Source organism: Stenella coeruleoalba (assembly GCF_951394435.1).
Source record: "Stenella coeruleoalba genome assembly, contig: scaffold_47, whole genome shotgun sequence".
Lineage (NCBI taxonomy): Eukaryota > Metazoa > Chordata > Mammalia > Artiodactyla > Delphinidae > Stenella > Stenella coeruleoalba.
This window is the reverse complement of record NW_027646269.1, coordinates 1,569,095-1,583,619: the sequence shown is the minus strand read 5'-3', so window position 1 is coordinate 1,583,619 and position 14,525 is coordinate 1,569,095. Positions and strand designations below refer to the sequence as shown.

Below are 14,525 nucleotides of genomic sequence, written 5' to 3'. Positions count from 1 at the left end.
CATCATAAGATATCAGTAATACACGGAATGTAAACTTGGCTACACAGGAACTGAATTACAGAACAGAACAGGGTCTCAAATTTAGAAAACCAACTTATGCTTGCTTAAGGGTAAAGGTGAGTTGGGGTGCTGCATAAAACCAGAGATTGAAATGAGCACAGATAAAGTTCCTTAAGTCAAATATGGAATAGACAAGAGCTACTCCTTGCTCAACGAAATGGACTCAACACCGCATATTAAACGCCTAAGAATGTACCTGACTAGTAAGTATCGTAAAACCTATGGATGGCTATGTCTCCAACAGAGAATCAAGCATGTGTACACGGGCATAAACGCAGCAGTGATAGGATTGGAGAGGTTCGGTGAGCAAATGAAGACCCTTTGAAGTCATATTGCATGGTACCCATTACACGGGTCTCAACTCTCCAGGTTTAAGGTATTCTTCCTTCAGCTAAAACATGCATGTGGAACCCAAGTATGATCAACCATGTGAACGGGAGACGTGTTCAAATATGTCTCAGTTTTCCTCCCCTGGTGCTCGGGTGCAACATTCCAGACGCTTTACTAACACTCTCCCCACTTGGAGAGTCAGCGCCTTTAACCTCCTGTTTGGCCCAGTTTGCAATTTCTGCGGAAGATGAACAGGAATAGCGAGAACCAATGAGAGACTAGCTGGAGGTGTCTGGGCGGGCAAATTTAACTCTCATTTCCCACCAGGAAGAGGAATTAACCAAAGGCTCAGCATGCCGGGCCGGAACCAGATTAGGGCCTGAAGCCATCCTGCGGTGTTGCGGCCAGCTCAAAAGAAAGCGAGTTGAAGAAAGGAGCTCAGGGGCACTGTAAATCACAAACCTGCAGAGTTATAAATGACAGCTATCGTCCAAAAATAGACTGAAGTAAGGCTGCCAAGAGGACTTGAAAGCGGGGCAGAATTGCAGGAAACCGATTTCAGGAGGTAGACTGGAATTGCATTGAAAGCATAGGAAAAGAGGCAGAACGTCCACAATGATGCACTTGGCCAAAAAGGGCGTATGCGTTTTTTCCTGAATATATTCAGGAAAAAACGCATACGCCCTTTTTGGCCAACCAAGCAAGCTTGCAAAGGAAATCTGCACTACAATGAAGTCTCACTTCCCCCTGGTCAAAAGGGCCATCTGAAAAAAGTGTAAAATCCAGAAAGGCAGGACAGGCCATGGAGAACTGGGAGCCTTGTTATGCTGATGGGCGGGATGTAAATTGCCAACAACCACTCGGGAGAAGTGTATGGTGTTTCCTGAAACATCTAAAAAACAAAGCAACAGAACCTAGGGCACTTCCACTTATGGTCCTATAGCTTAGGGAAATTAAAATCAAAAAGACACAGCCACCCCAAAGTTTGGGACGCCTCTGTTTACAAGAACCTTGTTTACAGTACAAGTTCAACATCACAGAAAGTGAAAAATGGATAAAGAACTTGTGGTACTTATGTACAATGCAGTATCACTCAGCAATGAAATCTATGTCATCAGGCCCGTAGCAGCATAATGAGTGGATTCAGGTACGATGATTCTAACTGAAATAAGTCACACAGAAAAAGAAACATCATAAGATATCACTAATACACGGAATGTAAACTTGGCTACACAGGAACTGCATTCCAAAACAGAACAGGGTCTCAAATTTAGAAAACCAACTTATGCTTGCTTAAGGGGAAAGGTGAGTTGGGGTGCTGCATAAAACCAGAGATTGAAATGAGCACAGATAAAGTTCCTTAAGCCAAATATGAAATAGACAAGAGCTACTCCTTGCTCAACGAAATGGACTCAACACCCCATATTAAACGCCTAAGAATGTACCTGACTAGTAAGTATCTTAAAACCTATGGATTGCTATGTCTCCGAAAGAGAATCAAGCATGTGTACAGGGGCATAAACGCAGCAGTGATAGGATTGGAGAGGTTCGGTGAGCAAATGAAGACCCTTTGAAGTCATATTGCATGGTACCCATTCCACGGGTTTCAACTACCCAGGTTTAAGGTATTCTTCCTTCAGCTAAAACATGCATGTGGAACCTAGAGTATGATCAACCATGTGATCGGGAGACGTGTTCAAATATGTCTCAGTTTTCCTCCCCTGGTACTCGGGTTCAACATTCCAGACGCTTTACTAACACTCTCCCCACTTGGAGAGTCAGTCCCTTTAACCTCCTGTTTGGCCCAGTTTGCAATTTCTGCGGAAGATGAACAGGAATAGCGAGAACCAATGAGAGGCTAGCTGGAGGTGTCTGGACGGGCAAATTTAACTCTCATTTCCCACCAGGAAGAGGAATTAACCAAAGGCTCAGCATGCCGGGCCGGAACCAGATTAGGGCCTGAAGCCATCCTGCGGTGTTGCGGCCAGGTCACAAGAAAGCGAGTTGAAGAAAGGAGCTCAGGGGCACTGTAATTCACAAACCTGCAGAGTTATAAATGACAGCTATCGTCCAAAAATAGACTGAAGTAAGGCCGCCAAGAGGACTTGAAAGCAGGGCAGAATTGCAGGAAACCGATTTCAGGAGGTAGACTGGAATTGCATTGAAAGCATAGGAAAAGAGGCAGAACGTCCACAATGATGCACTTGGCCAAAAAGGGCGTATGCGTTTTTTCCTGAATATATTCAGGAAAAAACGCATACGCCCTTTTTGGCCAACCAAGCAAGCTTGCAAAGGAAATCTGCACTACAATGAAGTCTCACTTCCCCCCGGTCAAAAGGGCCATCTGAAAAAAGTGTAAAATCCAGAAAGGCAGGACAGGCCATGGAGAACTGGGAGCCTTGTTATGCTGATGGGCGGGATGTAAATTGCCAACAACCACTCGGGAGAAGTGTATGGTGTTTCCTGAAACATCTAAAAAACAAAGCAACAGAACCTAGGGCATTTCCACTTATGGTCCTATAGTTTAGGGAAATTAAAATCAAAAAGACACAGCCACCCCAAAGTTTGGGACGCCTCTGTTTACAAGAACCTCGTTTACAGTACAAGTTCAACATCACAGAAAGTGAAAAATGGATAAAGAACTTGTGGTACTTACGTACAATGCAGTATCACTCAGCAATGAAATCTATGTCATCAGGCCCGTAGCAGCATAATGAGTGGATTCAGGTACGATGATTCTAACTGACATAAGTCACACAGAAAAAGAAACATCATAAGATATCACTAATACACGGAATGTAAACTTGGCTACACAGGAACTGCATTCCAAAACAGAACAGGGTCTCAAATTTAGAAAACCAACTTATGCTTGCTTAAGGGTAAAGGTGAGTTGGGGTGCTGCATAAAACCAGAGATTGAAATGAGCACAGATAAAGTTCCTTAAGCCAAATATGGAATAGACAAGAGCTACTCCTTGCTCAACGAAATGGACTCAAAACCCCATATTAAACGCCTAAGAATGTACCTGACTAGTAAGTATCTTAAAACCTATGGATTGCTATGTCTCCAAAAGAGAATCAAGCGTGTGTACAGGGGCATAAACGCAGCAGTGATAGGATTGGAGAGGTTCGGTGAGCAAATGAAGACCCTTTGAAGTCATATTGCATGGTACCCATTCCACGGGTCTCAACTCTCCAGGTTTAAGGTATTCTTCCTTCAGCTAAAACATGCATGTGGAACCCAGAGTATGATCAACCATGTGATCGGGAGACGTGTTCAAATATGTCTCAGTTTTCCTCCCCTGGTACTCGGGTGCAACATTCCAGACGCTTTACTAACACTCTCCCCACTTGGAGAGTCAGTCCCTTTAACCTCCTGTTTGGCCCAGTTTGCAATTTCTGCGGAAGATGAACAGGAATAGCGAGAACCAATGAGAGGCTAGCTGGAGGTGTCTGGACGGGCAAATTTAACTCTCATTTCCCACCAGGAAGAGGAATTAACCAAAGGCTCAGCATGCCGGCCCGGAAACAGATTAGGGCCTGAAGCCATCCTGCGGTGTTGCGGCCAGGTCACAAGAAAGCAAGTTGAAGAAAGGAGCTCAGGGGCACTGTAATTCACAAACCTGCAGAGTTATAAATGACAGCTATCGTCCAAAAATAGACTGAAGTAAGGCTGCCAAGAGGACTTGAAAGCGGGGCAGAATTGCAGGAAACCGATTTCAGGAGGTAGACTGGAATTGCATTGAAAGCATAGGAAAAGAGGCAGAACGTCCACAATGATGCACTTGGCCAAAAAGGGCGTATGCGTTTTTCCCTGAATATATTCAGGAAAAAACGCATACGCCCTTTTTGGCAAACCAAGCAAGCTTGCAAAGGAAATCTGCACTACAATGAAGTCTCACTTCCCCCCGGTCAAAAGGGCCATCTGAAAAAAGTGTAAAATCCAGAAAGGCAGGACAGGCCATGGAGAACTGGGAGCCTTGTTATGCTGATGGGCGGGATGTAAATTGCCAACAGACACTCGGGAGAAGTGTATGGTGTTTCCTGAAACATCTAAAAAACAAAGCAACAGAGCCTAGGGCACTGCCACTTATGGTCCTATAGCTTAGGGAAATTAAAATCAAAAAGACACAGCCACCCAAAAGTTTGGGACGCCTCTGTTTACAAGAACCTCGTTTACAGTACAAGTTCAACATCGCAGAAAGTGAAAAATGGATAAAGAAGTTGTGGTATTTACTTACAAAGCAATATCACTCAGCAATGAAATCTATGTCATCAGGCCCTTAGCATCACAATGAGTGGATTCAGGTATGATGATTCTAACTGAAATAAGTCACACAGAAAAAGAAACATCATAAGATATCAGTAATACACGGAATGTAAACTTGGCTACATAGGAACTGAATTACAGAACAGAACAGGGTCTCAAATTTAGAAAACCAACTTATGCTTGCTTAAGGGGAAAGGTGAGTTGGGGTGCTGCATAAAACCAGAGATTGAAATGAGCACAGATAAATTTCCTTAAGTCAAATATGGAATAGACAAGAGCTACTCCTTGCTCAACGAAACGGACTCAACACCGCATATTAAACGCCTAAGAATGTACCTGACTAGTAAGTATCTTAAAACCTATGGATTGCTATGTCTCCGAAAGAGAATCAAGCATGTGTACAGGGGCATAAACGCAGCAGTGATAGGATTGGAGAGGTTCGGTGAGCAAATGAAGACCTTTTAAAATCATATTGCATGGTACCCATTACACGGGTCTCAACTCTCCAGGTTTAAGGTATTCTTCCTTCAGCTAAAACATGCATGTGGAACCCAAGTATGATCAACCATGTGAACGGGAGACATGTTCAAATATGTCTCAGTTTTCCTCCCCTGGTACTCGGGTGCAACATTCCAGACGCTTTACTAACACTCTCCCCACTTGGAGAGTCAGCGCCTTTAACCTCCTGTTTGGCCCAGTTTGCAATTTCTGCGGAAGATGAACAGGAATAGCGAGAACCAATGAGAGGCTAGCTGGAGGTGTCTGGACGGGCAAATTTAACTCTCATTTCCCACCAGGAAGAGGAAATAACCAAAGGCTCAGCGTGCCGTACCGGAACCAGATTAGGGCCTGAAGCCATCCTGCGGTGTTGCGGCCAGCTCAAAAGAAAGCGAGTTGAAGAAAGGAGCTCAGGGGCACTGTAATTCACAAACCTGCAGAGTTATAAATGACAGCTATCGTCCAAAAATAGACTGAAGTAAAGCTGCCAAGAGGACTTGAAAGCGGGGCAGAATTGCACGAAACCGATTTCAGGAGGTAGACTGGAATTGCATTGAAAGCATAGGAAAAGAGGAAGAACGTCCAGAATATATTCAGGAAAAAACGCATACGCCCTTTTTGGCCAACCAAGCAAGCGTGCAAAGGAAATCTGCACTACAATGAAGTCTCACTTCCCCCCGGTCAAAAGGGCCATCTGAAAAAAGTGTAATATCCAGAAAGGCAGGACAGGCCATGGAGAACTGGGAGCCTTGTTATGCTGATGGGCGGGATGTAAATTGCCAACAACCACTCGGGAGAAGTGTATGATGTTTCCTGAAACATCTAAAAAACAAAGCAACAGAACCTAGGGCACTTCCACTTATGGTCCTATAGCTTAGGGAAATTAAAATCAAAAAGACACAGCCACCCCAATGTTTGGAACGGCTCTGTTTACAAGAACCTCGTTTACAGTACAAGTTCAACATTGCAGAAAGTGAAAAATGGATAAAGAAGTTGTGGTACTTACGTACAATGCAGTATCCCTCAGCAATGAAATCTATGTCATCAGGCCCGTAGCAGCATAATGAGTGGATTCAGGTACGATGATTCTAACTGAAATAAGTCACACAGAAAAAGAAACATCATAAGATATCACTAATACACGGAATGTAAACTTGGCTACACAGGAACTGCATTCCAAAACAGAACAGGGTCTCAAATTTAGAAAACCAACTTATGCTTGCTTAAGGGTAAAGGTGAGTTGGGGTGCTGCATAAAACCAGAGATTGAAATGAGCACAGATAAAGTTCCTTAAGTCAAATATGGAATAGACAAGAGCTACTCCTTGCTCAACGAAATGGACTCAACACCCCATATTAAACGCCTAAGAATGTACCTGACTAGTAAGTATCTTAAAACCTATGGATTGCTATGTCTCCGAAAGAGAATCAAGCATGTGTACAGGGGCATAAACACAGCAGTGATAGGATTGGAGAGGTTCAGTGAGCAAATGAAGACCCTTTGAAGTCATATTGCATGGTACCCATTCCACGGGTTTCAACTACCCAGGTTTAAGGTATTCTTCCTTCAGCTAAAACATGCATGTGGAACCTAGAGTATGATCAACCATGTGAATGGGAGACGTGTTCAAATATGTCTCAGTTTTCCTCCCCTGGTACTCGGGTGCAACATTCCAGACGCTTTACTAACACTCTCCCCACTTGGAGAGTCAGTCCCTTTCACCTCCTGTTTGGCCCAGTTTGCAATTTCTGCGGAAGATGAACAGGAATAGCGAGAACCAATGAGAGGCTAGCTGGAGGTGTCTGGACGGGCAAATTTAACTCTCATTTCCCACCAGGAAGAGGAATTAACCAAAGGCTCAGCATGCCGGGCCGGAACCAGATTAGGGCCTGAAGCCATCCTGCGGTGTTGCGGCCAGGTCACAAGAAAGCGAGTTGAAGAAAGGAGCTCAGGGGCACTGTAATTCACAAACCTGCAGAGTTATAAATGACAGCTATCGTCCAAAAATAGACTGAAGTAAGGCTGCCAAGAGGACTTGAAAGCGGGGCAGAATTGCAGGAAACCGATTTCAGGAGGTAGACTGGAATTGCATTGAAAACATAGGAAAAGAGGCAGAACGTCCACAATGATGCACTTGGCCAAAAAGGGCGTATGCGTTTTTTCCTGAATATATTCAGGAAAAAACGCATACGCCCTTTTTGGCAAACCAAGCAAGCTTGCAAAGGAAATCTGCACTACAATGAAGTCTCACTTCCCCCCGGTCAAAAGGGCCATCTGAAAAAAGTGTAAAATCCAGAAAGGCAGGACAGGCCATGGAGAACTGGGAGCCTTGTTATGCTGATGGGCGGGATGTAAATTGCCAACAACCACTCGGGAGAAGTGTATGGTGTTTCCTGAAACATCTAAAAAACAAAGCAACAGAACCTAGGGCACTTCCACTTATGGTCCTATAGCTTAGGGAAATTAAAATCAAAAAGACACAGCCACCCCAAAGTTTGGGACGCCTCTGTTTACAAGAACCTCGTTTACAGTACAAGTTCAACATCGCAGAAAGTGAAAAATGGATAAAGAAGTTGTGGTATTTACTTACAAAGCAATATCACTCAGCAATGAAATCTATGTCATCAGGCCCTTAGCATCACAATGAGTGGATTCAGGTATGATGATTCTAACTGAAATAAGTCACACAGAAAAAGAAACATCATAAAATATCAGTAATACACGGAATGTAAACTTGGCTACACAGGAACTGAATTACAGAACAGAACAGGGTCTCAAATTTAGAAAACCAACTTATGCTTGCTTAAGGGTAAAGGTGAGTTGGGGTGCTGCATAAAACCAGAGATTGAAATGAGCACAGATAAAGTTCCTTAAGTCAAATATGGAATAGACAAGAGCTACTCCTTGCTCAACGAAATGGACTCAACACCGCATATTAAACGCCTAAGAATGTACCTGACTAGTAAGTATCTTAAAACCTATGGATTGCTATGTCTCCGAAAGAGAATCAAGCATGTGTACAGGGGCATAAACGCAGCAGTGATAGGATTGGAGAGGTTCGGTGAGCAAATGAAGACCCTTTGAAGTCATATTGCATGGTACCCATTACACGGGTCTCAACTACACAGGTTTAAGGTATTCTTCCTTCAGCTAAAACATGCATGTGGAACCCAAGTATGATCAACCATGTGAATGGGAGACGTGTTCAAATATGTCTCAGTTTTCCTCCCCTGGTACTCGGGTGCAACATTCCAGACGCTTTACTAACACTCTCCCCACTTGGAGAGTCAGCGCCTTTAACCTCCTGTTTGGCCCAGGTTGCAATTTCTGCAGAAGATGAACATTAATAGCGAGAACCAATGAGAGGCTAGCTGGAGGTGTCTGGACGGGCAAATTTAACTCTCATTTCCCACCATGAAGAGGAAATAACCAAAGGCTCAGCGTGCCGTACCGGAACCAGATTAGGGCCTCAAGCCATCCTGTGGTGTTGCGGCAAGCTTACAAGAAAGCGAGTTGAAGAAAGGAGCTCAGGGGCACTGTAATTCACAAACCTGCAGAGTTATAAATGACAGCTATCGTCCAAAAATAGACTGAAGTAAGGCTGCCAAGAGGACTTGAAAGCGGGGCAGAATTGCAGGAAACCGATTTCAGGAGGTAGACTGGAATTGCATTGAAAGCATAGGAAAAGAGGCAGAACGTCCACAATGATGCACTTGGCCAAAAAGGGCGTATGCGTTTTTTCCTGAATATATTCAGGAAAAAACGCATACGCCCTTTTTGGCCAACCAAGCAAGCTTGCAAAGGAAATCTGCACTACAATGAAGTCTCACTTCCCCCCGGTCAAAAGGGCCATCTGAAAAAAGTGTAAAATCCAGAAAGGCAGGACAGGCCATGGAGAACTGGGAGCCTTGTTATGCTGATGGGCGGGATGTAAATTGCCAACAATCACTCGGGAGAAGTGTATGGTGTTTCCTGAAACATCTAAAAAACAAAGCAACAGAACCTAGGGCACTTCCACTTATGGTCCTATAGTTTAGGGAAATTAAAATCAAAAAGACACAGCCACCCCAAAGTTTGGGACGCCTCCGTTTACAAAAACCTCGTTTACCGTACAAGTTCAATATCAGAGAAAGTGAAAAATGGATAAAGAACTTGTGGTACTTACGTACAATGCAGTATCACTCAGCAATGAAATCTATGTCATCAGGCCCGTAGCAGCATAATGAGTGGATTCAGGTACGATGATTCTAACTGAAATAAGTCACACAGAAAAAGAAACATCATAAGATATCACTAATACACGGAATGTAAACTTGGCTACACAGGAACTGCATTCCAAAACAGAACAGGGTCTCAAATTTAGAAAACCAACTTATGCTTGCTTAAGGGGAAAGGTGAGTTGGGGTGCTGCATAAAACCAGAGATTGAAATGAGCACAGATAAAGTTCCTTAAGCCAAATATGGAATAGACAAGAGCTACTCCTTGCTCAACGAAATGGACTCAACACCCCATATTAAACGCCTAAGAATGTACCTGACTAGTAAGTATCTTAAAACCTATGGATTACTATGTCTCCGAAAGAGAATCAAGCATGTGTACAGGGGCATAAACGCAGCAGTGATAGGATTGGAGAGGTTCGGTGAGCAAATGAAGACCCTTTGAAGTCATATTGAATGGTACCCATTCCACGGGTTTCAACTACCCAGGTTTTAGGTATTCTTCCTTCAGCTAAAACATGCATGTGGAACCCAAGTATGATCAACCATGTGAACGGGAGACGTGTTCAAATATGTCTCAGTTTTCCTCCCCTGGTACTCGGGTGCAACATTCCAGACGCTTTACTAACACTCTCCCCACTTGGAGAGTCAGCGCCTTTAACCTCCTGTTTGGCCCAGTTTGCAATTTCTGCGGAAGATGAACAGGAATAGCGAGAACCAATGAGAGACTAGCTGGAGGTGTCTGGACGGGCAAATTTAACTCTCATTTCCCAGCAGGAAGACGAAATAACCAAAGGCTCAGCGTGCCGTGCCGGAAGCAGTTTAGGGCCTGAAGCCAACCTGCGGTGTTGCGGCCAGGTCAAAAGAAAGCAAGTTGAAGAAAGGAGCTCAGGGGCACTGTAATTCACAAACCTGCAGAGTTATAAATGACAGCTATCGTCCAAAAATAGACTGAAGTAAGGCTGCCAAGAGGACTTGAAAGCGGGGCAGAATTGCAGGAAACCGATTTCAGGAGGTAGACTGGAATTGCATTGAAAGCATAGGAAAAGAGGCAGAACGTCCACAATGATGCACTTGGCCAAAAAGGGCGTATGCGTTTTTTCCTGAATATATTCAGGAAAAAACGCATACGCACTTTTTGGCCAACCAAGCAAGCTTGCAAAGGAAATCTGCACTACAATGAAGTCTCACTTCCCCCCGGTCAAAAGGGCCATCTGAAAAAAGTGTAAAATCCAGAAAGGCAGGACAGGCCATGGAGAACTGGGAGCCTTGTTATGCTGATGGGCGGGATGTAAATTGCCAACAGACACTCGGGAGAAGTGTATGGTGTTTCCTGAAACATCTAAAAAACAAAGCAACAGAGCCTAGGGCACTGCCACTTATGGTCCTATAGCTTAGGGAAATTAAAATCAAAAAGACACAGCCACCCCAAAGTTTGGGACGCCTCTGTTTACAAGAACCTCGTTTACAGTACAAGTTCAACATCGCAGAAAGTGAAAAATGGATAAAGAAGTTGTGGTATTTACTTACAAAGCAATATCACTCAGCAATGAAATCTATGTCATCAGGCCCTTAGCATCACAATGAGTGGATTCAGGTATGATGATTCTAACTGAAATAAGTCACACAGAAAAAGAAACATCATAAGATATCAGTAATACACGGAATGTAAACTTGGCTACACAGGAACGGAATTACAGAACAGAACAGGGACTCAAATTTAGAAAACCAACTTATGCTTGCTTAAGGGTAAAGGTGAGTTGGGGTGCTGCATAAAACCAGAGATTGAAATGAGCACAGATAAAGTTCCTTAAGTCAAATATGGAATAGACAAGAGCTACTCCTTGCTCAACGAAATGGACTCAACACCCCATATTAAACGCCTAAGAATGTACCTGACTAGTAAGTATCTTAAAACCTATGGATTGCTATGTCTCCGAAAGAGAATCAAGCATGTGTACAGGGGCATAAACGCAGCAGTGATAGGATTGGAGAGGTTCGGTGAGCAAATGAAGACCCTTTGAAGTCATATTGCATGGTACCCATTCCACGGGTCTCAACTCTCCAGGTTTAAGGTATTCTTCCTTCAGCTAAAACATGCATGTGGAACCAAAGTATGATCAACCATGTGAACGGGAGACGTGTTCAAATATGTCTCAGTTTTCCTCCCCTGGTACTCGGGTGCAACATTCCAGACGCTTTACTAACACTCTCCCCACTTGGAGAGTCAGTCCCTTTAACCTCCTGTTTGGCCCAGTTTGCAATTTCTGCGGAAGATGAACAGGAATAGCGAGAACCAATGAGAGGCTAGCTGGAGGTGTCTGGACGGGCAAATTTAACTCTCATTTCCCACCAGGAAGAGGAAATAACCAAAGGCTCAGCGTGCCGTGCCGGAACCAGATTAGGGCCTGAAGCCATCCTGCGGTGTTGCGGCCAGCTCAAAAGAAAGCGAGTTGAAGAAAGGAGCTCAGGGGCACTGTAATTCACAAACCTGCAGAGTTATAAATGACAGCTATCGTCCAAAAATAGACTGAAGTAAGGCTGCCAAGAGGACTTGAAAGCGGGGCAGAATTGCAGGAAACCGATTTCAGGAGGTAGACTGGAATTGCATTGAAAGCATAGGAAAAGAGGCAGAACGTCCACAATGATGCACTTGGCCAAAAAGGGCGTATGCGTTTTTTCCTGAATATATTCAGGAAAAAACGCATACGCCCTTTTTGGCCAACCAAGCAAGCTTGCAAAGGAAATCTGCACTACAATGAAGTCTCACTTCCCCCCGGTCAAAAGGGCCATCTGAAAAAAGTGTAAAATCCAGAAAGGCAGGACAGGCCATGGAGAACTGGGAGCCTTGTTATGCTGATGGGCGGGATGTAAATTGCCAACAACCACTCGGGAGAAGTGTATGGTGTTTCCTGAAACATCTAAAAAACAAAGCAACAGAACCTAGGGCACTTCCACTTATGGTCCTATAGCTTAGGGAAATTAAAATCAAAAAGACACAGCCACCCCAAAGTTTGGAACGGCTCTGTTTACAAGAACCTCGTTTACAGTACAAGTTCAACATCGCAGAAAGTGAAAAATGGATAAAGAACTTGTGGTACTTACGTACAATGCAGTATCACTCAGCAATGAAATCTATGTCATCAGGCCCGTAGCAGCATAATGAGTGGATTCAGGTACGATGATTCTAACTGAAATAAGTCACACAGAAAAAGAAACATCATAAGATATCACTAATACACGGAATGTAAACTTGGCTACACAGGAACTGAATTCCAAAACAGAACAGGGTCTCAAATTTAGAAAACCAACTTATGCTTGCTTAAGGGGAAAGGTGAGTTGGGGTGCTGCATAAAACCAGAGATTGAAATGAGCACAGATAAAGTTCCTTAAGCCAAATATGGAATAGACAAGAGCTACTCCTTGCTCAACGAAATGGACTCAACACCCCATATTAAACGCCTAAGAATGTACCTGACTAGTAAGTATCTTAAAACCTATGGATTGCTATGTCTCCGAAAGAGAATCAAGCATGTGTACAGGGGCATAAACGCAGCAGTGATAGGATTGGAGAGGTTCGGTGAGCAAATGAAGACCCTTTGAAGTCATATTGCATGGTACCCATTCCACGGGTTTCAACTACCCAGGTTTAAGGTATTCTTCCTTCAGCTAAAACATGCATGTGGAACCTAGAGTATGATCAACCATGTGATCGGGAGACGTGTTCAAATATGTCTCAGTTTTCCTCCCCTGGTACTCGGGTGCAACATTCCAGACGCTTTACTAACACTCTCCCCACTTGGAGAGTCAGTCCCTTTAAACTCCTGTTTGGCCCAGTTTGCAATTTCTGCGGAAGATGAACAGGAATAGCGAGAACCAATGAGAGACTAGCTGGAGGTGTCTGGACGGTCAAATTTAACTCTCATTTCCCACCAGGAAGAGGAATTAACCAAAGGCTCAGCATGCCGGGCCGGAACCAGATTAGGGCCTGAAGCCATCCTGCGGTGTTGCGGCCAGGTCACAAGAAAGCGAGTTGAAGAAAGGAGCTCAGGGGCACTGTAATTCACAAACCTGCAGAGTTATAAATGACAGCTATCGTCCAAAAATAGACTGAAGTAAGGCCGCCAAGAGGACTTGAAAGCAGGGCAGAATTGCAGGAAACCGATTTCAGGAGGTAGACTGGAATTGCATTGAAAGCATAGGAAAAGAGGCAGAACGTCCACAATGATGCACTTGGCCAAAAAGGGCGTATGCGTTATTTCCTGAATATATTCAGGAAAAAACGCATACGCACTTTTTGGCCAACCAAGCAAGCTTGCAAAGGAAATCTGCACTACAATGAAGTCTCACTTCCCCCCGGTCAAAAGGGCCATCTGAAAAAAGTGTAAAATCCAGAAAGGCAGGACAGGCCATGGAGAACTGGGAGCCTTGTTATGCTGAGGGGCGGGATGTAAATTGCCAACAACCACTCGGGAGAAGTGTATAGTGTTTCCTGAAACATCTAAAAAACAAAGCAACAGAGCCTAGGGCACTGCCACTTATGGTCCTATAGCTTAGGGAAATTAAAATCAAAAAGACACATCCACCCCAAAGTTTGGGACGCCTCTGTTTACAAGAACCTCGTTTACAGTACAAGTTCAACATCGCAGAAAGTGAAAAATGGATAAAGAAGTTGTGGTATTTACTTACAAAGCAATATCACTCAGCAATGAAATCTATGTCATCAGGCCCTTAGCATCACAATGAGTGGATTCAGGTATGATGATTCTAAATGAAATAAGTCACACAGAAAAAGAAACATCATAAGATATCAGTAATACACGGAATGTAAACTTGGCTACACAGGAACTGAATTACAGAACAGAACAGGGTCTCAAATTTAGAAAACCAACTTATGCTTGCTTAAGGGTAAAGGTGAGTTGGGGTGCTGCATAAAACCAGAGATTGAAATGAGCACAGATAAAGTTCCTTAAGTCAAATATGGAATAGACAAGAGCTACTCCTTGCTCAACGAAATGGACTCAACACCGCATATTAAACGCCTAAGAATGTACCTGACTAGTAAGTATCGTAAAACCTATGGATGGCTATGTCTCCAAAAGAGAATCAAGCATGTGTACAGGGGCATAAACGCAGCAGTGATAGGATTG

General features: G+C 43.8%; 1 long non-coding RNA gene across 50 annotated transcripts in view; it reads right to left on the bottom strand.

Moving 5' to 3' along the window:
- The window catches only part of LOC307181221, a 2,056,127-nt gene that overhangs the window by 1,113,483 nt on the left and 928,119 nt on the right, over nt 1-14,525 (bottom strand). For all 50 annotated transcript variants that reach the window (XR_013826124.1, XR_013826125.1, XR_013826150.1 and 47 more), the window contains one exon: nt 14,061-14,142. This is a non-coding gene — a long non-coding RNA (uncharacterized lncRNA). The remainder of the gene's footprint in view (nt 1-14,060; nt 14,143-14,525) is intronic.